The sequence below is a fragment of the Drosophila ficusphila genome, unplaced genomic scaffold, assembly GCF_018152265.1.
Source record: "Drosophila ficusphila isolate 14025-0441.05 unplaced genomic scaffold, ASM1815226v1 contig_522, whole genome shotgun sequence".
NCBI classification, from domain to species: Eukaryota; Metazoa; Arthropoda; class Insecta; order Diptera; family Drosophilidae; genus Drosophila; species Drosophila ficusphila.
The window spans coordinates 1,997-23,659 of record NW_025064446.1 but is presented as its reverse complement, the minus strand read 5'-3'; the positions used below and the strand labels follow the sequence as shown (position 1 = coordinate 23,659).

The window sequence follows — 21,663 nt, the reverse complement described above, 5'->3', positions numbered from 1 at the left end:
ATTATAGTAGCAAATATATATTAAATAAAAATTATGTTATAAAATTATACATACATACGTATATTTATATATATGATGTAATGAATAATTCTTATAACATCTAAAACTTGTTATATTAGTGGCGAAACAAGTATAAAACAAAACATAAAAGAAGGATTACGAATGCTATACAAGTTTTGGCCGTAATCAAATTCAAAAATAGAATATTAAAATAATAGATCTATAATATTTATATTGCATTATTTCTATTCGAAAATATGAATGAAATATGTAAAGAAAAACATTATTCTGGTTGATCCTGCCAGTAGTTATATGCTTGTCTCAAAGATTAAGCCATGCATGTCTAAGTACACACGAATTAAAAGTGAAACCGCAAAAGGCTCATTATATCAGTTATGGTTCCTTAGATCGTTAACAGTTACTTGGATAACTGTGGTAATTCTAGAGCTAATACATGCAATTAAAACATGAACCTTTATGGGACATGTGCTTTTATTAGGCTAAAACCAAGCGATCGCAAGATCGTTATATTGGTTGAACTCTAGATAACATGCAGATCGTATGGTCATGTACCGACGACAGATCTTTCAAATGTCTGCCCTATCAACTTTTGATGGTAGTATCTAGGACTACCATGGTTGCAACGGGTAACGGGGAATCAGGGTTCGATTCCGGAGAGGGAGCCTGAGAAACGGCTACCACATCTAAGGAAGGCAGCAGGCGCGTAAATTACCCACTCCCAGCTCGGGGAGGTAGTGACGAAAAATAACAATACAGGACTCATATCCGAGGCCCTGTAATTGGAATGAGTACACTTTAAATCCTTTAACAAGGACCAATTGGAGGGCAAGTCTGGTGCCAGCAGCCGCGGTAATTCCAGCTCCAATAGCGTATATTAAAGTTGTTGCGGTTAAAACGTTCGTAGTTGAACTTGTGCTTCATACGGGTAGTACAACTTACATTTGTGGTTAGTACTATACCTTTATGTATGTAAGCGTATTACCGGTGGAGTTCTTATATGTGATTAAGTACTTGTATTTTTTCATATGTTCCTCCTATTTAAAAACCTGCATTAGTGCTCTTAAACGAGTGTTATTGTGGGCCGGTACAATTACTTTGAACAAATTAGAGTGCTTAAAGCAGGCTTCAAATGCCTGAATATTCTGTGCATGGGATAATGAAATAAGACCTCTGTTCTGCTTTCATTGGTTTTCAGATCAAGAGGTAATGATTAATAGAAGCAGTTTGGGGGCATTAGTATTACGACGCGAGAGGTGAAATTCTTGGACCGTCGTAAGACTAACTTAAGCGAAAGCATTTGCCAAAGATGTTTTCATTAATCAAGAACGAAAGTTAGAGGTTCGAAGGCGATCAGATACCGCCCTAGTTCTAACCATAAACGATGCCAGCTAGCAATTGGGTGTAGCTACTTTTATGGCTCTCTCAGTCGCTTCCCGGGAAACCAAAGCTTTTGGGCTCCGGGGGAAGTATGGTTGCAAAGCTGAAACTTAAAGGAATTGACGGAAGGGCACCACCAGGAGTGGAGCCTGCGGCTTAATTTGACTCAACACGGGAAAACTTACCAGGTCCGAACATAAGTGTGTAAGACAGATTGATAGCTCTTTCTCGAATCTATGGGTGGTGGTGCATGGCCGTTCTTAGTTCGTGGAGTGATTTGTCTGGTTAATTCCGATAACGAACGAGACTCAAATATATTAAATAGATATCTTCAGGATTATGGTGTTGAAGCTTATATAGCCTTCATTCATGGTGGGCAGTAAAATGTTTATTGTGTTTGAATGTGTTTATGTAAGTGGAGCCGTACCTGTTGGTTTGTCCCATTATAAGGACACTAGCTTCTTAAATGGACAAATTGCGTCTAGCAATAATGAGATTGAGCAATAACAGGTCTGTGATGCCCTTAGATGTCCTGGGCTGCACGCGCGCTACAATGAAAGTATCAACGTGTATTTCCTAGACCGAGAGGTCCGGGTAAACCGCTGAACCACTTTCATGCTTGGGATTGTGAACTGAAACTGTTCACATGAACTTGGAATTCCCAGTAAGTGTGAGTCATTAACTCGCATTGATTACGTCCCTGCCCTTTGTACACACCGCCCGTCGCTACTACCGATTGAATTATTTAGTGAGGTCTCCGGACGTGATCACTGTGACGCCTTGCGTGTTACGGTTGTTTCGCAAAAGTTGACCGAACTTGATTATTTAGAGGAAGTAAAAGTCGTAACAAGGTTTCCGTAGGTGAACCTGCGGAAGGATCATTATTGTATATAATATCTTTACCGTAAACAACAATAACTTGTTTTAATTATAAAATATATTTTTATAATATAACAAGATAAAATTGCCAAACAATTATATATTTATAAAAAAAAAGAAGTTCAATGAAAATTTGGATTAAATTTTTTTATAAATAAAATCAAGCAAACAAGAATAATAATCAAGCAAATTAAATTGTATTATAATATATTCACAAATTTATGTTTATATATTATAATATGAAACTTGCGTGTATATGGACCATAATATACACGCGTTGCGAATATGTATTGTTCATCATAGTTATGGGCATACATTGGCTAATGCAACAACCTAAAATGTTGAATGTTGTACCTGGTTTACTTCAGGTTAATGTTTTATATAAAAAACGCAATATTATATCACATTAAAATTATATGAAATTGTAAATTATCCAAGTAATAAATGGTATAATATTGTTTATATAAAACTAAGACATTTCGCAGCATTTCGTTTTAGGTATAAAAAAAAGATTTATTGAAGGAATTGATATATGCCAGTAAAATGGTGTATTTTTAATTTCTTTCAATAAATTCATATTTGACAAATTGAAATAATAAATATAAAAACTCTAAGCGGTGGATCACTCGGCTCATGGGTCGATGAAGAACGCAGCAAACTGTGCGTCATCGTGTGAACTGCAGGACACATGAACATCGACATTTTGAACGCATATCGCAGTCCATGCTGTTATGGTACTTTAATTAATTTTTTAGTGCTGCTTGGACTACATATGGTTGAGGGTTGTAAGACTATGCTAATTAAGTTGTTTAGAAATTTGGTAATCAAATTTCTAAGCATATGGTATATTATTGGATAAAAATTTTAATTAAATATAATTATTATTTTTATTCATAATATTAAAATATCTATGGAAAACATTATCTCACATTATAAATAATTTGATTGTGAAAAACGAAGAAAAATATTTTCATTTTCAATCATATAATACTGAGGAATGTCTAGCATAAAAAATGTTTGAAATATTTTTCATCTAGAATTGTCTCTTATTAATGATTTAGTAAAATTGAAATCTTTTGTAAATGTTATTGTTCTTCGTTAAATTCGTTTAAAACTCATAACTAAATTAAAACTAATTAACGAAAAAAATTTTTATACGAATTCATTAAATGTTTCTCCATTATATAAATGTAAAGAATATATTGAAAAAAAAAATGTTATATACAACCTCAACTCATATGGGACTACCCCCTGAATTTAAGCATATTAATTAGGGGAGGAAAAGAAACTAACTAGGATTTTCTTAGTAGCGGCGAGCGAAAAGAAATCAGTTCAGCACTAAGTCACTTTGTCTATATGGCAAATGTGAGATGCAGTGTATGGAGCGTCAATATTCTAGTATGAGAAATTAACGATTTAAGTCCTTCTTAAATGAGGCCATTTACCCATAGAGGGTGCCAGGCCCGTATAACGTTAATGATTACTAGATGATGTTTCCAAAGAGTCGTGTTGCTTGATAGTGCAGCACTAAGTGGGTGGTAAACTCCATCTAAAACTAAATATAACCATGAGACCGATAGTAAACAAGTACCGTGAGGGAAAGTTGAAAAGAACTCTGAATAGAGAGTTAAATAGTACGTGAAACTGCTTAGAGGTTAAGCCCGATGAACCTGAATATCCATTATGGAAAATTCATCATTAAAATTGTAATATTTAAACAATATTATGATAATAGTGTGCATTTTTTCCATATAAGGACATTGTAATCTATTAGCATACAAAATTTATCATAAAATATGGCTTATAGTTTATTTAAATTAAAATGCTTGCGTTTTAACACAAAATAAATGTCATTAATTTGATAAAGTGCTGATAGATTTATATGATTACAGTGCGTTAATTTTTCGGAATTATATAATGGCATAATTATCAATGATTTTTGTGTTTATTATATGCACTTGTATGATTAACAATGCGAAAGATTCAGGATACCTTCGGGACCCGTCTTGAAACACGGACCAAGGAGTCTAACATATGTGCAAGTTATTGGGATATAAACCTAATAGCGTAATTAACTTGACTAATAATGGGATTAGTTTTTTAACTATTTATAGTTAATTAACACAATCCCGGGGCGTTCTATATAGTTATGTATAATGATATTTATATTATTTATGCCTCTAACTGGAACGTACCTTGAGCATATATGCTGTGACCCGAAAGATGGTGAACTATACTTGATCAGGTTGAAGTCAGGGGAAACCCTGATGGAAGACCGAAACAGTTCTGACGTGCAAATCGATTGTCAGAATTGAGTATAGGGGCGAAAGACCAATCGAACCATCTAGTAGCTGGTTCCTTCCGAAGTTTCCCTCAGGATAGCTGGTGCATTTTAATATTATATAAAATAATCTTATCTGGTAAAGCGAATGATTAGAGGCCTTAGGGTCGAAACGATCTTAACCTATTCTCAAACTTTAAATGGGTAAGAACCTTAACTTTCTTGATATGAAGTTTAAGGTTATGATATAATGTGCCCAGTGGGCCACTTTTGGTAAGCAGAACTGGCGCTGTGGGATGAACCAAACGTAATGTTACGGTGCCCAAATTAACAACTCATGCAGATACCATGAAAGGCGTTGGTTGCTTAAAACAGCAGGACGGTGATCATGGAAGTCGAAATCCGCTAAGGAGTGTGTAACAACTCACCTGCCGAAGCAACTAGCCCTTAAAATGGATGGCGCTTAAGTTGTATACCTATACATTACCGCTAAAGTAGATGATTTATATTACTTGTAATATAAATTTTGAAACTTTAGTGAGTAGGAAGGTACAATGGTATGCGTAGAAGTGTTTGGCGTAAGCCTGCATGGAGCTGCCATTGGTACAGATCTTGGTGGTAGTAGCAAATAATCGAATGAGACCTTGGAGGACTGAAGTGGAGAAGGGTTTCGTGTGAACAGTGGTTGATCACGAGTTAGTCGGTCCTAAGTTCAAGGCGAAAGCCGAAAATTTTCAAGTAAAAAACTAATGACTAAATAAATATATATACAAGCCAAAAATAATATACTTGAATAATTTTGAACGAAAGGGAATACGGTTCCAATTCCGTAACCTGTTGAGTATCCGTTTGTTATTAAATATGGGCCTCGTGTCTCATCCTGGCAACAGGAACGACCATAAAGAAGCCGTCGAGAGATATCGGAAGAGTTTTCTTTTCTGTTTTATAGCCGTACTACCATGGAAGTCTTTCGCAGAGAGATATGGTAGATGGGCTAGAAGAGCATGACATATACTGTTGTGTCGATATTTTCTCCTCGGACCTTGAAAATTTATGGTGGGGACACGCAAACTTCTCAACAGGCCGTACCAATATCCGCAGCTGGTCTCCAAGGTGAAGAGTCTCTAGTCGATAGAATAATGTAGGTAAGGGAAGTCGGCAAATTAGATCCGTAACTTCGGGATAAGGATTGGCTCTGAAGATTGAGATAGTCGGGCTTGATTGGGAAACAATAACATGGTTTATGTGCTCGTTCTGGGTAAATAGAGTGTCTATCATTTATGGTGGTTACTTGTTCCCCGGATAGTTTAGTTACGTAGCCAATTGTGGAACTTTCTTGCTAAAATTTTTAAGAATACTAATTGGCTCAAACCGATTAGTTCTTATTAATTATAACGATTATCAATTAACAATCAATTCAGAACTGGCACGGACTTGGGGAATCCGACTGTCTAATTAAAACAAAGCATTGTGATGGCCCTAGCGGGTGTTGACACAATGTGATTTCTGCCCAGTGCTCTGAATGTCAAAGTGAAGAAATTCAAGTAAGCGCGGGTCAACGGCGGGAGTAACTATGACTCTCTTAAGGTAGCCAAATGCCTCGTCATCTAATTAGTGACGCGCATGAATGGATTAACGAGATTCCTACTGTCCCTATCTACTATCTAGCGAAACCACAGCCAAGGGAACGGGCTTGGAATAATTAGCGGGGAAAGAAGACCCTTTTGAGCTTGACTCTAATCTGGCAGTGTAAGGAGACATAAGAGGTGTAGAATAAGTGGGAGATATTAGGCTTCGGTTTGATATCGCCAATGAAATACCACTACTCTTATTGTTTCCTTACTTACTTGATTAAATGGAACGTGTATCATTTCCTAGCCATTATACGGATATATTTATTATATCTTATGGTATTGGGTTTTGATGCAAGCTTCTTGATCAAAGTATCACGAGTTTGTTATATAATCGCAAACAAATTCTTTAATAAAACGATGCATTTATGTATTTTTGATTTGAAAATTTGGTATAACTCCAATTACTCAGGTATGATCCAATTCAAGGACATTGCCAGGTAGGGAGTTTGACTGGGGCGGTACATCTCTCAAATAATAACGGAGGTGTCCCAAGGCCAGCTGAGTGCGGACAGAAACCACACATAGAGCAAAAGGGCAAATGCTGACTTGATCTCGGTGTTCAGTACACACAGGGACAGCAAAAGCTCGGCCTATCGATCCTTTTGGTTTAAAGAGTTTTTAACAAGAGGTGTCAGAAAAGTTACCATAGGGATAACTGGCTTGTGGCGGCCAAGCGTTCATAGCGACGTCGCTTTTTGATCCTTCGATGTCGGCTCTTCCTATCATTGTGAAGCAAAATTCACCAAGCGTTGGATTGTTCACCCATGCAAGGGAACGTGAGCTGGGTTTAGACCGTCGTGAGACAGGTTAGTTTTACCCTACTAATGACAAAACGTTGTTGCGACAGCATTCCTGCGTAGTACGAGAGGAACCGCAGGTACGGACCAATGGCACAATACTTGTTCGAGCGAACAGTGGTATGACGCTACGTCCGTTGGATTATGCCTGAACGCCTCTAAGGTCGTATCCGTGCTGGACTGCAATGATAAATAAGGGGCAATTTGCATTGTATGGCTTCTAAACCATTTAAAGTTTATAATTCATTTTATAAACGACAATGGATGTGATGCCAATGTAATTTGTAACATAGTAAATTGGGAGGATCTTCGATCACCTGATGCCGCGCTAGTTACATATAAAAACATTATTTAATACAATGACAAAGCCTAGAATCAATTGTAAACGACTTTTGTAACAGGCAAGGTGTTGTAAGTGGTTGAGCAGCTGCCATACTGCGATCCACTGAAGCTTATCCTTTGCTTGATGATTCGATATTTAATAAAATAACGAAATGGAAAGAATATTATAATTATTAAATTTATTTTGATAATTATAATTTTGGATTTTTGGGGAATCCAAAGAAAAAGGTAGCCAAAAAGTACTCGTCATATTATTAGTGACGCATATAAGATCATGTCAAAGTAAAAGAAACAAAGTAATGTTTGAGATTAACTATGAATCCACTTTTACGGTAGCCAAATGTTCCGTCATATTATTAGTGACGCATATAAGATCATGTCAAAGTAAAAGAAACAAAGTAATGTTTGAGATTAACTATGAATCCACTTTTACGGTAGCCAAATGTTCCGTCATATTATTAGTGACGCATATAAGATCATGTCAAAGTAAAAGAAACAAAGTAATGTTTGAGATTAACTATGAATCCACTTTTACGGTAGCCAAATGTCCCGTCATATTATTAGTGACGCATATAAGATCATGTCAAAGTAAAAGAAACAAAGTAATGTTTGAGATTAACTATGAATCCACTTTTACCGTAGCCAAATATTCCGTCATATTATTAGTGACGCATATAAGATCATGTCAAAGTAAAAGAAACAAAGTAATGTTTGAGATTAACTATGAATCCACTTTTACGGTAGCCAAATGTTCCGTCATATTATTAGTGACGCATATAAGATCATGTCAAAGTAAAAGAAACAAAGTAATGTTTGAGATTAACTATGAATCCACTTTTACGGTAGCCAAATGTTCCGTCATATTATTAGTGACGCATATAAGATCATGTCAAAGTAAAAGAAACAAAGTAATGTTTGAGATTAACTATGAATCCACTTTTACGGTAGCCAAATGTTCCGTCATATTATTAGTGACGCATATAAGATCATGTCAAAGTAAAAGAAACAAAGTAATGTTTGAGATTAACTATGAATCCACTTTTACGGTAGCCAAATGTTCCGTCATATTATTAGTGACGCATATAAGATCATGTCAAAGTAAAAGAAACAAAGTAATGTTTGAGATTAACTATGAATCCACTTTTACGGTAGCCAAATGTCCCGTCATATTATTAGTGACGCATATAAGATCATGTCAAAGTAAAAGAAACAAAGTAATGTTTGAGATTAACTATGAATCCACTTTTACGGTAGCCAAATGTCCCGTCATATTATTAGTGACGCATATAAGATCATGTCAAAGTAAAAGAAACAAAGTAATGTTTGAGATTAACTATGAATCCACTTTTACCGTAGCCAAATATTCCGTCATATTATTAGTGACGCATATAAGATCATGTCAAAGTAAAAGAAACAAAGTAATGTTTGAGATTAACTATGAATCCACTTTTACGGTAGCCAAATGTCCCGTCATATTATTAGTGACGCATATAAGATCATGTCAAAGTAAAAGAAACAAAGTAATGTTTGAGATTAACTATGAATCCACTTTTACCGTAGCCAAATGTTCCGTCATATTATTAGTGACGCATATAAGATCATGTCAAAGTAAAAGAAACAAAGTAATGTTTGAGATTAACTATGAATCCACTTTTACGGTAGCCAAATGTTCCGTCATATTATTAGTGACGCATATAAGATCATGTCAAAGTAAAAGAAACAAAGTAATGTTTGAGATTAACTATGAATCCACTTTTACGGTAGCCAAATGTCCCGTCATATTATTAGTGACGCATATAAGATCATGTCAAAGTAAAAGAAACAAAGTAATGTTTGAGATTAACTATGAATCCACTTTTACCGTAGCCAAATATTCCGTCATATTATTAGTGACGCATATAAGATCATGTCAAAGTAAAAGAAACAAAGTAATGTTTGAGATTAACTATGAATCCACTTTTACGGTAGCCAAATGTCCCGTCATATTATTAGTGACGCATATAAGATCATGTCAAAGTAAAAGAAACAAAGTAATGTTTGAGATAACTATATATAAACCTCTTTACGGTAACCAAGAGTCTCGTCACATTAATAATAATAGTTAATGAATGTATAGCCATATAGATGATTGGTGACCGGTAATGAATAAAAAAAAAACCTATATTTAATATATCTATAAATAATACATATTATTTGCGGAATCGTTCATATAATATTATACTATGATATAATATTATTAAAATAGGTAATTAATTTATTATTACGATATAGGTCACCCTGACTAACAAAAGATTTTTTAAAATACACAATTGAATGGCGGGAGTAACTGTAACTTTTAAAGTGTAGTTCAATGCCTTGTTAATCAATTAGTAATGTTCATCAATAAATTAATCAAATTCCTACTGTCCCGAAGAATTGCTACTGGGATAAAATTAAATTAAACCAACGCGGCTGGTGCTCACACTAAACACTTTTTTTCCATTAAAAATCATTATAGGTAGGCAAGGCAGTTTTGCCGATCAAAGTATTCTTCAAAATATATGAAATTATGATATCCGATATATATATATATATATATATGATATCAATAATATAAATAAATTTACCATATACATATGAAAATCAGTATGAATATCAATTATATGAAGAAATATATATCATATGTATATAAAAAAGTATGAAATATACCTATAAACCTACCTATAAGTGGTTGCCGACTCAAGTATTGTTTAAAACATATGATATGCATATGATTTTGTCAATAATATTAATAAATTAATCATATACATATGAAAATCAGCATAAATATCAATTATATTAAGAAATATATCATATGTATATAAAAAAGTATGAAATATACCTATAAACTCTTAAGTAAATTGAGAAAAAGCCACAGTGTGGGCTCATCTAGTACTGAAAACACCCGATATCTAGATAGGGTGTTCAAAAACTATTATAGGTAGGCAGTGGTTGCCGACCCAAGTATTGTTCAAAACATATGATATGCATATGATTTTGTCAATAATATTAATAAATTAACCATATACATATGAAAATCAGCATAAATATCAATTATATTAAGAAATATAACATATGTATATAAAAAAGTATGAAATATACCTATAAACTCTTAAGTAAATTGAGAAAAAGCCACAGTGTGGGCTCATCTAGTACTGAAAACACCCGATATCTAGATAGGGTGTTCAAAAACTATTATAGGTAGGCAGTGGTTGCCGACCCAAGTATTGTTCAAAACATATGATATGCATATGATTTTGTCAATAATATTAATAAATTAACCATATACATATGAAAATCAACATAAATATCAATTATATTAAGAAATATATCATATGTATATAAAAAAGTATGAAATATACCTATAAACTCTTAAGTAAATTAAGAGAAAGCCACAGTGTGGGCTCATCTAGTACAGAAAACACCCGATATCTAGATAGGGTGTTCAAAAACTATTATAGGTAGGCAGTGGTTGCCGACCCAAGTATTGTTCAAAACATATGATATGCATATGATTTTGTCAATAATATTAATAAATTAACCATATACATATGAAAATCAACATAAATATCAATTATATTAAGAAATATATCATATGTATATAAAAAAGTATGAAATATACCTATAAACTCTTAAGTAAATTAAGAGAAAGCCACAGTGTGGGCTCATCTAGTACAGAAAACACCCGATATCTAGATAGGGTGTTCAAAAACTATTATAGGTAGGCAGTGGTTGCCGACCCAAGTATTGTTCAAAACATATGATATGCATATGATTTTGTCAATAATATTAATAAATTAACCATATACATATGAAAATCAGCATAAATATCAATTATATTAAGAAATATATCATATGTATATAAAAAAGTATGAAATATACCTATAAACTCTTAAGTAAATTAAGAGAAAGCCACAGTGTGGGCTCATCTAGTACAGAAAACACCCGATATCTAGATAGGGTGTTCAAAAACTATTATAGGTAGGCAGTGGTTGCCGACCCAAGTATTGTTCAAAACATATGATATGCATATGATTTTGTCAATAATATAAATAAATTTACCATATACATATGAAAATCAGCATAAATATAAATTATATGAAGAAATATATCATATGTATATAAAAAAGTATGAAATATACCTATAAACTCTTAAGTAAATTAAGAGAAAGCCACAGTGTGGGCTCATCTAGTACAGAAAACACCCGATATCTAGATAGGGTGTTCAAAAACTATTATAGGTAGGCAGTGGTTGCCGACCCAAGTATTGTTCAAAACATATGATATGCATATGATTTTGTCAATAATATAAATAAATTTACCATATACATATGAAAATCAGCATAAATATAAATTATATGAAGAAATATATCATATGTATATAAAAAAGTATGAAATATACCTATAAACTCTTAAGTAAATTAAGAGAAAGCCACAGTGTGGGCTCATCTAGTACAGAAAACACCCGATATCTAGATAGGGTGTTCAAAAACTATTATAGGTAGGCAGTGGTTGCCGACCCAAGTATTGTTCAAAACATATGATATGCATATGATTTTGTCAATAATATTAATAAATTAACCATATACATATGAAAATCAACATAAATATCAATTATATTAAGAAATATATCATATGTATATAAAAAAGTATGAAATATACCTATAAACTCTTAAGTAAATTAAGAGAAAGCCACAGTGTGGGCTCATCTAGTACAGAAAACACCCGATATCTAGATAGGGTGTTCAAAAACTATTATAGGTAGGCAGTGGTTGCCGACCCAAGTATTGTTCAAAACATATGATATGCATATGATTTTGTCAATAATATTAATAAATTAACCATATACATATGAAAATCAGCATAAATATCAATTATATTAAGAAATATATCATATGTATATAAAAAAGTATGAAATATACCTATAAACTCTTAAGTAAATTAAGAGAAAGCCACAGTGTGGGCTCATCTAGTACAGAAAACACCCGATATCTAGATAGGGTGTTCAAAAACTATTATAGGTAGGCAGTGGTTGCCGACCCAAGTATTGTTCAAAACATATGATATGCATATGATTTTGTCAATAATATAAATAAATTTACCATATACATATGAAAATCAGCATAAATATCAATTATATTAAGAAATATATCATATGTATATAAAAAAGTATGAAATATACCTATAAACTCTTAAGTAAATTAAGAGAAAGCCACAGTGTGGGCTCATCTAGTACAGAAAACACCCGATATCTAGATAGGGTGTTCAAAAACTATTATAGGTAGGCAGTGGTTGCCGACCCAAGTATTGTTCAAAACATATGATATGCATATGATTTTGTCAATAATATAAATAAATTTACCATATACATATGAAAATCAGCATAAATATAAATTATATGAAGAAGTAATTCATATGTATATAAAAAGTACTGAATTCAATATTCTCTTAAGTTATTATAGGAGAATAACTGTAGGGTGGGTGGCAAGCCCAATTGAAAATGCCCGATTTCAAGACATCGATGCAAAAAACTACTATAGGATGGTCAGTGGATGTCCATCTAGAATTGATATAAATCTATGTATATAATATGATTTAGTCAATGTTGACAATATATATTATAATATTATCCGTATAAATTTGTTTCTTTATTCTTTTTGAATACGAGACTTGGCTGAGCGGACTAATATTATTAAAACTCAAGATAATAACGTTGAAACGTGCGCCAAGGTTATATATGTATATATATAATAACAATTGGTTTCCAATTATTATCGTTAATTTTTGGTGGCAGGCTAATATAATGTATATTAAATTAGTACCTGCCTTAAAATCGGACGCACTATATCGTTTGCCGGTATAGTGAGTTCAAATAAAATAATAATATTTTTTAATAATATTATTATTAAATAAATACTTATTTTTCATATGCGCTCGGTTTTATATTATATATCATTCGAGAGTTATATGGAAAAATGTTAAATTTTAAATTTAACATCAAAATACAAATGATTTAATTCAATATTTATATTGATTAAACAAAAATTGCAAATGTGTGGATACATAAATAATTATGTATGTTGAAATAAAATGATATTTTAGAATAAAATATTGTACATATAATAAAATTATAGTAGCAAATATATATTAAATAAAAATTATGTTATAAAATTATACATACATACGTATATTTATATATATGATGTAATGAATAATTCTTATAACATCTAAAACTTGTTATATTAGTGGCGAAACAAGTATAAAACAAAACATAAAAGAAGGATTACGAATGCTATACAAGTTTTGGCCGTAATCAAATTCAAAAAATAGAATATTAAAATAATAGATCTATAATATTTATATTGCATTATTTCTATTCGAAAATATGAATGAAATATGTAAAGAAAAACATTATTCTGGTTGATCCTGCCAGTAGTTATATGCTTGTCTCAAAGATTAAGCCATGCATGTCTAAGTACACACGAATTAAAAGTGAAACCGCAAAAGGCTCATTATATCAGTTATGGTTCCTTAGATCGTTAACAGTTACTTGGATAACTGTGGTAATTCTAGAGCTAATACATGCAATTAAAACATGAACCTTTATGGGACATGTGCTTTTATTAGGCTAAAACCAAGCGATCGCAAGATCGTTATATTGGTTGAACTCTAGATAACATGCAGATCGTATGGTCATGTACCGACGACAGATCTTTCAAATGTCTGCCCTATCAACTTTTGATGGTAGTATCTAGGACTACCATGGTTGCAACGGGTAACGGGGAATCAGGGTTCGATTCCGGAGAGGGAGCCTGAGAAACGGCTACCACATCTAAGGAAGGCAGCAGGCGCGTAAATTACCCACTCCCAGCTCGGGGAGGTAGTGACGAAAAATAACAATACAGGACTCATATCCGAGGCCCTGTAATTGGAATGAGTACACTTTAAATCCTTTAACAAGGACCAATTGGAGGGCAAGTCTGGTGCCAGCAGCCGCGGTAATTCCAGCTCCAATAGCGTATATTAAAGTTGTTGCGGTTAAAACGTTCGTAGTTGAACTTGTGCTTCATACGGGTAGTACAACTTACATTTGTGGTTAGTACTATACCTTTATGTATGTAAGCGTATTACCGGTGGAGTTCTTATATGTGATTAAGTACTTGTATTTTTTCATATGTTCCTCCTATTTAAAAACCTGCATTAGTGCTCTTAAACGAGTGTTATTGTGGGCCGGTACAATTACTTTGAACAAATTAGAGTGCTTAAAGCAGGCTTCAAATGCCTGAATATTCTGTGCATGGGATAATGAAATAAGACCTCTGTTCTGCTTTCATTGGTTTTCAGATCAAGAGGTAATGATTAATAGAAGCAGTTTGGGGGCATTAGTATTACGACGCGAGAGGTGAAATTGTTGGACCGTCGTAAGACTAACTTAAGCGAAAGCATTTGCCAAAGATGTTTTCATTAATCAAGAACGAAAGTTAGAGGTTCGAAGGCGATCAGATACCGCCCTAGTTCTAACCATAAACGATGCCAGCTAGCAATTGGGTGTAGCTACTTTTATGGCTCTCTCAGTCGCTTCCCGGGAAACCAAAGCTTTTGGGCTCCGGGGGAAGTATGGTTGCAAAGCTGAAACTTAAAGGAATTGACGGAAGGGCACCACCAGGAGTGGAGCCTGCGGCTTAATTTGACTCAACACGGGAAAACTTACCAGGTCCGAACATAAGTGTGTAAGACAGATTGATAGCTCTTTCTCGAATCTATGGGTGGTGGTGCATGGCCGTTCTTAGTTCGTGGAGTGATTTGTCTGGTTAATTCCGATAACGAACGAGACTCAAATATATTAAATAGATATCTTCAGGATTATGGTGTTGAAGCTTATATAGCCTTCATTCATGGTGGGCAGTAAAATGTTTATTGTGTTTGAATGTGTTTATGTAAGTGGAGCCGTACCTGTTGGTTTGTCCCATTATAAGGACACTAGCTTCTTAAATGGACAAATTGCGTCTAGCAATAATGAGATTGAGCAATAACAGGTCTGTGATGCCCTTAGATGTCCTGGGCTGCACGCGCGCTACAATGAAAGTATCAACGTGTATTTCCTAGACCGAGAGGTCCGGGTAAACCGCTGAACCACTTTCATGCTTGGGATTGTGAACTGAAACTGTTCACATGAACTTGGAATTCCCAGTAAGTGTGAGTCATTAACTCGCATTGATTACGTCCCTGCCCTTTGTACACACCGCCCGTCGCTACTACCGATTGAATTATTTAGTGAGGTCTCCGGACGTGATCACTGTGACGCCTTGCGTGTTACGGTTGTTTCGCAAAAGTTGACCGAACTTGATTATTTAGAGGAAGTAAAAGTCGTAACAAGGTTTCCGTAGGTGAACCTGCGGAAGGATCATTATTGTATATAATATCTTTACCGTAAACAACAATAACTTGTTTTAATTATAAAATATATTTTTATAATATAACAAGATAAAATTGCCAAACAATTATATATTTATAAAAAAAGAAGTTCAATGAAAATTTGGATTAAATTTTTTTATAAATAAAATCAAGCAAACAAGAATAATAATCAAGCAAATTAAATTGTATTATAATATATTCACAAATTTATGTTTATATATTATAATATGAAACTTGCGTGTATATGGACCATAATATACACGCGTTGCGAATATGTATTGTTCATCATAGTTATGGGCATACATTGGCTAATGCAACAACCTAAAATGTTGAATGTTGTACCTGGTTTACTTCAGGTTAATGTTTTATATAAAAAACGCAATATTATATCACATTAAAATTATATGAAATTGTAAATTATCCAAGTAATAAATGGTATAATATTGTTTATATAAAACTAAGACATTTCGCAGCATTTCGTTTTAGGTATAAAAAAAAAGATTTATTGAAGGAATTGATATATGCCAGTAAAATGGTGTATTTTTAATTTCTTTCAATAAATTCATATTTGACAAATTGAAATAATAAATATAAAAACTCTAAGCGGTGGATCACTCGGCTCATGGGTCGATGAAGAACGCAGCAAACTGTGCGTCATCGTGTGAACTGCAGGACACATGAACATCGACATTTTGAACGCATATCGCAGTCCATGCTGTTATGGTACTTTAATTAATTTTTTAGTGCTGCTTGGACTACATATGGTTGAGGGTTGTAAGACTATGCTAATTAAGTTGTTTAGAAATTTGGTAATCAAATTTCTAAGCATATGGTATATTATTGGATAAAAATTTTAATTAAATATAATTATTATTTTTATTCATAATATTAAAATATCTATGGAAAACATTATCTCACATTATAAATAATTTGATTGTGAAAAACGAAGAAAAATATTTTCATTTTCAATCATATAATACTGAGGAATGTCTAGCATAAAAAATGTTTGAAATATTTTTCATCTAGAATTGTCTCTTATTAATGATTTAGTAAAATTGAAATCTTTTGTAAATGTTATTGTTCTTCGTTAAATTCGTTTAAAACTCATAACTAAATTAAAACTAATTAACGAAAAAAATTTTTATACGAATTCATTAAATGTTTCTCCATTATATAAATGTAAAGAATATATTGAAAAAAAAAATGTTATATACAACCTCAACTCATATGGGACTACCCCCTGAATTTAAGCATATTAATTAGGGGAGGAAAAGAAACTAACTAGGATTTTCTTAGTAGCGGCGAGCGAAAAGAAATCAGTTCAGCACTAAGTCACTTTGTCTATATGGCAAATGTGAGATGCAGTGTATGGAGCGTCAATATTCTAGTATGAGAAATTAACGATTTAAGTCCTTCTTAAATGAGGCCATTTACCCATAGAGGGTGCCAGGCCCGTATAACGTTAATGATTACTAGATGATGTTTCCAAAGAGTCGTGTTGCTTGATAGTGCAGCACTAAGTGGGTGGTAAACTCCATCTAAAACTAAATATAACCATGAGACCGATAGTAAACAAGTACCGTGAGGGAAAGTTGAAAAGAACTCTGAATAGAGAGTTAAATAGTACGTGAAACTGCTTAGAGGTTAAGCCCGATGAACCTGAATATCCATTATGGAAAATTCATCATTAAAATTGTAATATTTAAACAATATTATGATAATAGTGTGCATTTTTTCCATATAAGGACATTGTAATCTATTAGCATACAAAATTTATCATAAAATATGGCTTATAGTTTATTTAAATTAAAATGCTTGCGTTTTAACACAAAATAAATGTCATTAATTTGATAAAGTGCTGATAGATTTATATGATTACAGTGCGTTAATTTTTCGGAATTATATAATGGCATAATTATCAATGATTTTTGTGTTTATTATATGCACTTGTATGATTAACAATGCGAAAGATTCAGGATACCTTCGGGACCCGTCTTGAAACACGGACCAAGGAGTCTAACATATGTGCAAGTTATTGGGATATAAACCTAATAGCGTAATTAACTTGACTAATAATGGGATTAGTTTTTAACTATTTATAGTTAATTAACACAATCCCGGGGCGTTCTATATAGTTATGTATAATGATATTTATATTATTTATGCCTCTAACTGGAACGTACCTTGAGCATATATGCTGTGACCCGAAAGATGGTGAACTATACTTGATCAGGTTGAAGTCAGGGGAAACCCTGATGGAAGACCGAAACAGTTCTGACGTGCAAATCGATTGTCAGAATTGAGTATAGGGGCGAAAGACCAATCGAACCATCTAGTAGCTGGTTCCTTCCGAAGTTTCCCTCAGGATAGCTGGTGCATTTTAATATTATATAAAATAATCTTATCTGGTAAAGCGAATGATTAGAGGCCTTAGGGTCGAAACGATCTTAACCTATTCTCAAACTTTAAATGGGTAAGAACCTTAACTTTCTTGATATGAAGTTTAAGGTTATGATATAATGTGCCCAGTGGGCCACTTTTGGTAAGCAGAACTGGCGCTGTGGGATGAACCAAACGTAATGTTACGGTGCCCAAATTAACAACTCATGCAGATACCATGAAAGGCGTTGGTTGCTTAAAACAGCAGGACGGTGATCATGGAAGTCGAAATCCGCTAAGGAGTGTGTAACAACTCACCTGCCGAAGCAACTAGCCCTTAAAATGGATGGCGCTTAAGTTGTATACCTATACATTACCGCTAAAGTAGATGATTTATATTACTTGTAATATAAATTTTGAAACTTTAGTGAGTAGGAAGGTACAATGGTATGCGTAGAAGTGTTTGGCGTAAGCCTGCATGGAGCTGCCATTGGTACAGATCTTGGTGGTAGTAGCAAATAATCGAATGAGACCTTGGAGGACTGAAGTGGAGAAGGGTTTCGTGTGAACAGTGGTTGATCACGAGTTAGTCGGTCCTAAGTTCAAGGCGAAAGCCGAAAATTTTCAAGTAAAAACTAATGACTAAATAAATATATATACAAGCCAAAAATAATATACTTGAATAATTTTGAACGAAAGGGAATACGGTTCCAATTCCGTAACCTGTTGAGTATCCGTTTGTTATTAAATATGGGCCTCGTGCTCATCCTGGCAACAGGAACGACCATAAAGAAGCCGTCGAGAGATATCGGAAGAGTTTTCTTTTCTGTTTTATAGCCGTACTACCATGGAAGTCTTTCGCAGAGAGATATGGTAGATGGGCTAGAAGAGCATGACATATACTGTTGTGTCGATATTTTCTCCTCGGACCTTGAAAATTTATGGTGGGGACACGCAAACTTCTCAACAGGCCGTACCAATATCCGCAGCTGGTCTCCAAGGTGAAGAGTCTCTAGTCGATAGAATAATGTAGGTAAGGGAAGTCGGCAAATTAGATCCGTAACTTCGGGATAAGGATTGGCTCTGAAGATTGAGATAGTCGGGCTTGATTGGGAAACAATAACATGGTTTATGTGCTCGTTCTGGGTAAATAGAGTGTCTATCATTTATGGTGGTTACTTGTTCCCCGGATAGTTTAGTTACGTAGCCAATTGTGGAACTTTCTTGCTAAAATTTTTAAGAATACTAATTGGCTCAAACCGATTAGTTCTTATTAATTATAACGATTATCAATTAACAATCAATTCAGAACTGGCACGGACTTGGGGAATCCGACTGTCTAATTAAAACAAAGCATTGTGATGGCCCTAGCGGGTGTTGACACAATGTGATTTCTGCCCAGTGCTCTGAATGTCAAAGTGAAGAAATTCAAGTAAGCGCGGGTCAACGGCGGGAGTAACTATGACTCTCTTAAGGTAGCCAAATGCCTCGTCATCTAATTAGTGACGCGCATGAATGGATTAACGAGATTCCTACTGTCCCTATCTACTATCTAGCGAAACCACAGCCAAGGGAACGGGCTTGGAATAATTAGCGGGGAAAGAAGACCCTTTTGAGCTTGACTCTAATCTGGCAGTGTAAGGAGACATAAGAGGTGTAGAATAAGTGGGAGATATTAGGCTTCGGTTTGATATCGCCAATGAAATACCACTACTCTTATTGTTTCCTTACTTACTTGATTAAATGGAACGTGTATCATTTCCTAGCCATTATACGGATATATTTATTATATCTTATGGTATTGGGTTTTGATGCAAGCTTCTTGATCAAAGTATCACGAGTTTGTTATATAATCGCAAACAAATTCTTTAATAAAACGATGCATTTATGTATTTTTGATTTGAAAATTTGGTATAACTCCAATTACTCAGGTATGATCCAATTCAAGGACATTGCCAGGTAGGGAGTTTGACTGGGGCGGTACATCTCTCAAATAATAACGGAGGTGTCCCAAGGCCAGCTCAGTGCGGACAGAAACCACACATAGAGCAAAAGGGCAAATGCTGACTTGATCTCGGTGTTCAGTACACACAGGGACAGCAAAAGCTCGGCCTATCGATCCTTTTGGTTTAAAGAGTTTTTAACAAGAGGTGTCAGAAAAGTTACCATAGGGATAACTGGCTTGTGGCGGCCAAGCGTTCATAGCGACGTCGCTTTTTGATCCTTCGATGTCGGCTCTTCCTATCATTGTGAAGCAAAATTCACCAAGCGTTGGATTGTTCACCCATGCAAGGGAACGTGAGCTGGGTTTAGACCGTCGTGAGACAGGTTAGTTTTACCCTACTAATGACAAAACGTTGTTGCGACAGCATTCCTGCGTAGTACGAGAGGAACCGCAGGTACGGACCAATGGCACAATACTTGTTCGAGCGAACAGTGGTATGACGCTACGTCCGTTGGATTATGCCTGAACGCCTCTAAGGTCGTATCCGTGCTGGACTGCAATGATAAATAAGGGGCAATTTGCATTGTATGGCTTCTAAACCATTTAAAGTTTATAATTCATTTTATAAACGACAATGGATGTGATGCCAATGTAATTTGTAACATAGTAAATTGGGAGGATCTTCGATCACCTGATGCCGCGCTAGTTACATATAAAAACATTATTTAATACAATGACAAAGCCTAGAATCAATTGTAAACGACTTTTGTAACAGGCAAGGTGTTGTAAGTGGTTGAGCAGCTGCCATACTGCGATCCACTGAAGCTTATCCTTTGCTTGATGATTCGATATTTAATAAAATAAAAATGGAAAGAATATTATAATTATTAAATTTATTTTGATAATTATAATTTTGGATTTTTGGGGAATCCAAAGAAAAAGGTAGCCAAAAAGTACTCGTCATATTATTAGTGACGCATATAAGATCATGTCAAAGTAAAAGAAACAAAGTAATGTTTGAGATTAACTATGAATCCACTTTTACGGTAGCCAAATGTTCCGTCATATTATTAGTGACGCATATAAGATCATGTCAAAGTAAAAGAAACAAAGTAATGTTTGAGATTAACTATGAATCCACTTTTACGGTAGCCAAATGTTCCGTCATATTATTAGTAGACGCATATAAGATCATGTCAAAGTAAAAGAAACAAAGTAATGTTTGAGATTAACTATGAATCCACTTTTACGGTAGCCAAATGTTCCGTCATATTATTAGTGACGCATATAAGATCATGTCAAAGTAAAAGAAACAAAGTAATGTTTGAGATTAACTATGAATCCACTTTTACGGTAGCCAAATGTCCCGTCATATTATTAGTGACGCATATAAGATCATGTCAAAGTAAAAGAAACAAAGTAATGTTTGAGATTAACTATGAATCCACTTTTACCGTAGCCAAATATTCCGTCATATTATTAGTGACGCATATAAGATCATGTCAAAGTAAAAGAAACAAAGTAATGTTTGAGATTAACTATGAATCCACTTTTACCGTAGCCAAATATTCCGTC

General features: G+C 34.1%; 6 non-coding genes across 6 annotated transcripts; all 6 read left to right on the top strand.

Annotated features, from left to right (window-relative positions):
* The first annotated feature begins 285 nt into the window (after positions 1–285).
* On the top strand, positions 286–2,282 carry LOC122320414. The gene has a single exon (XR_006245670.1). It is a non-coding gene; the product is annotated as a small subunit ribosomal RNA (ribosomal RNA).
* Positions 2,283–2,883: 601 nt separating this feature from the next.
* LOC122320413 lies at positions 2,884–3,063 on the top strand. Its single transcript, XR_006245669.1, has one exon. It is a non-coding gene; the product is annotated as a 5.8S ribosomal RNA (ribosomal RNA).
* Positions 3,064–3,501: 438 nt separating this feature from the next.
* On the top strand, positions 3,502–7,464 carry LOC122320412. Its single transcript, XR_006245668.1, has one exon. It is a non-coding gene; the product is annotated as a large subunit ribosomal RNA (ribosomal RNA).
* A 6,298-nt stretch (positions 7,465–13,762) lies between these two features.
* Positions 13,763–15,759, top strand: LOC122320415. The gene has a single exon (XR_006245671.1). It is a non-coding gene; the product is annotated as a small subunit ribosomal RNA (ribosomal RNA).
* A 600-nt stretch (positions 15,760–16,359) lies between these two features.
* LOC122320411 lies at positions 16,360–16,539 on the top strand. The gene has a single exon (XR_006245667.1). It is a non-coding gene; the product is annotated as a 5.8S ribosomal RNA (ribosomal RNA).
* A 438-nt stretch (positions 16,540–16,977) lies between these two features.
* Positions 16,978–20,937, top strand: LOC122320416. Its single transcript, XR_006245672.1, has one exon. It is a non-coding gene; the product is annotated as a large subunit ribosomal RNA (ribosomal RNA).
* Positions 20,938–21,663: the final 726 nt, after the last annotated feature.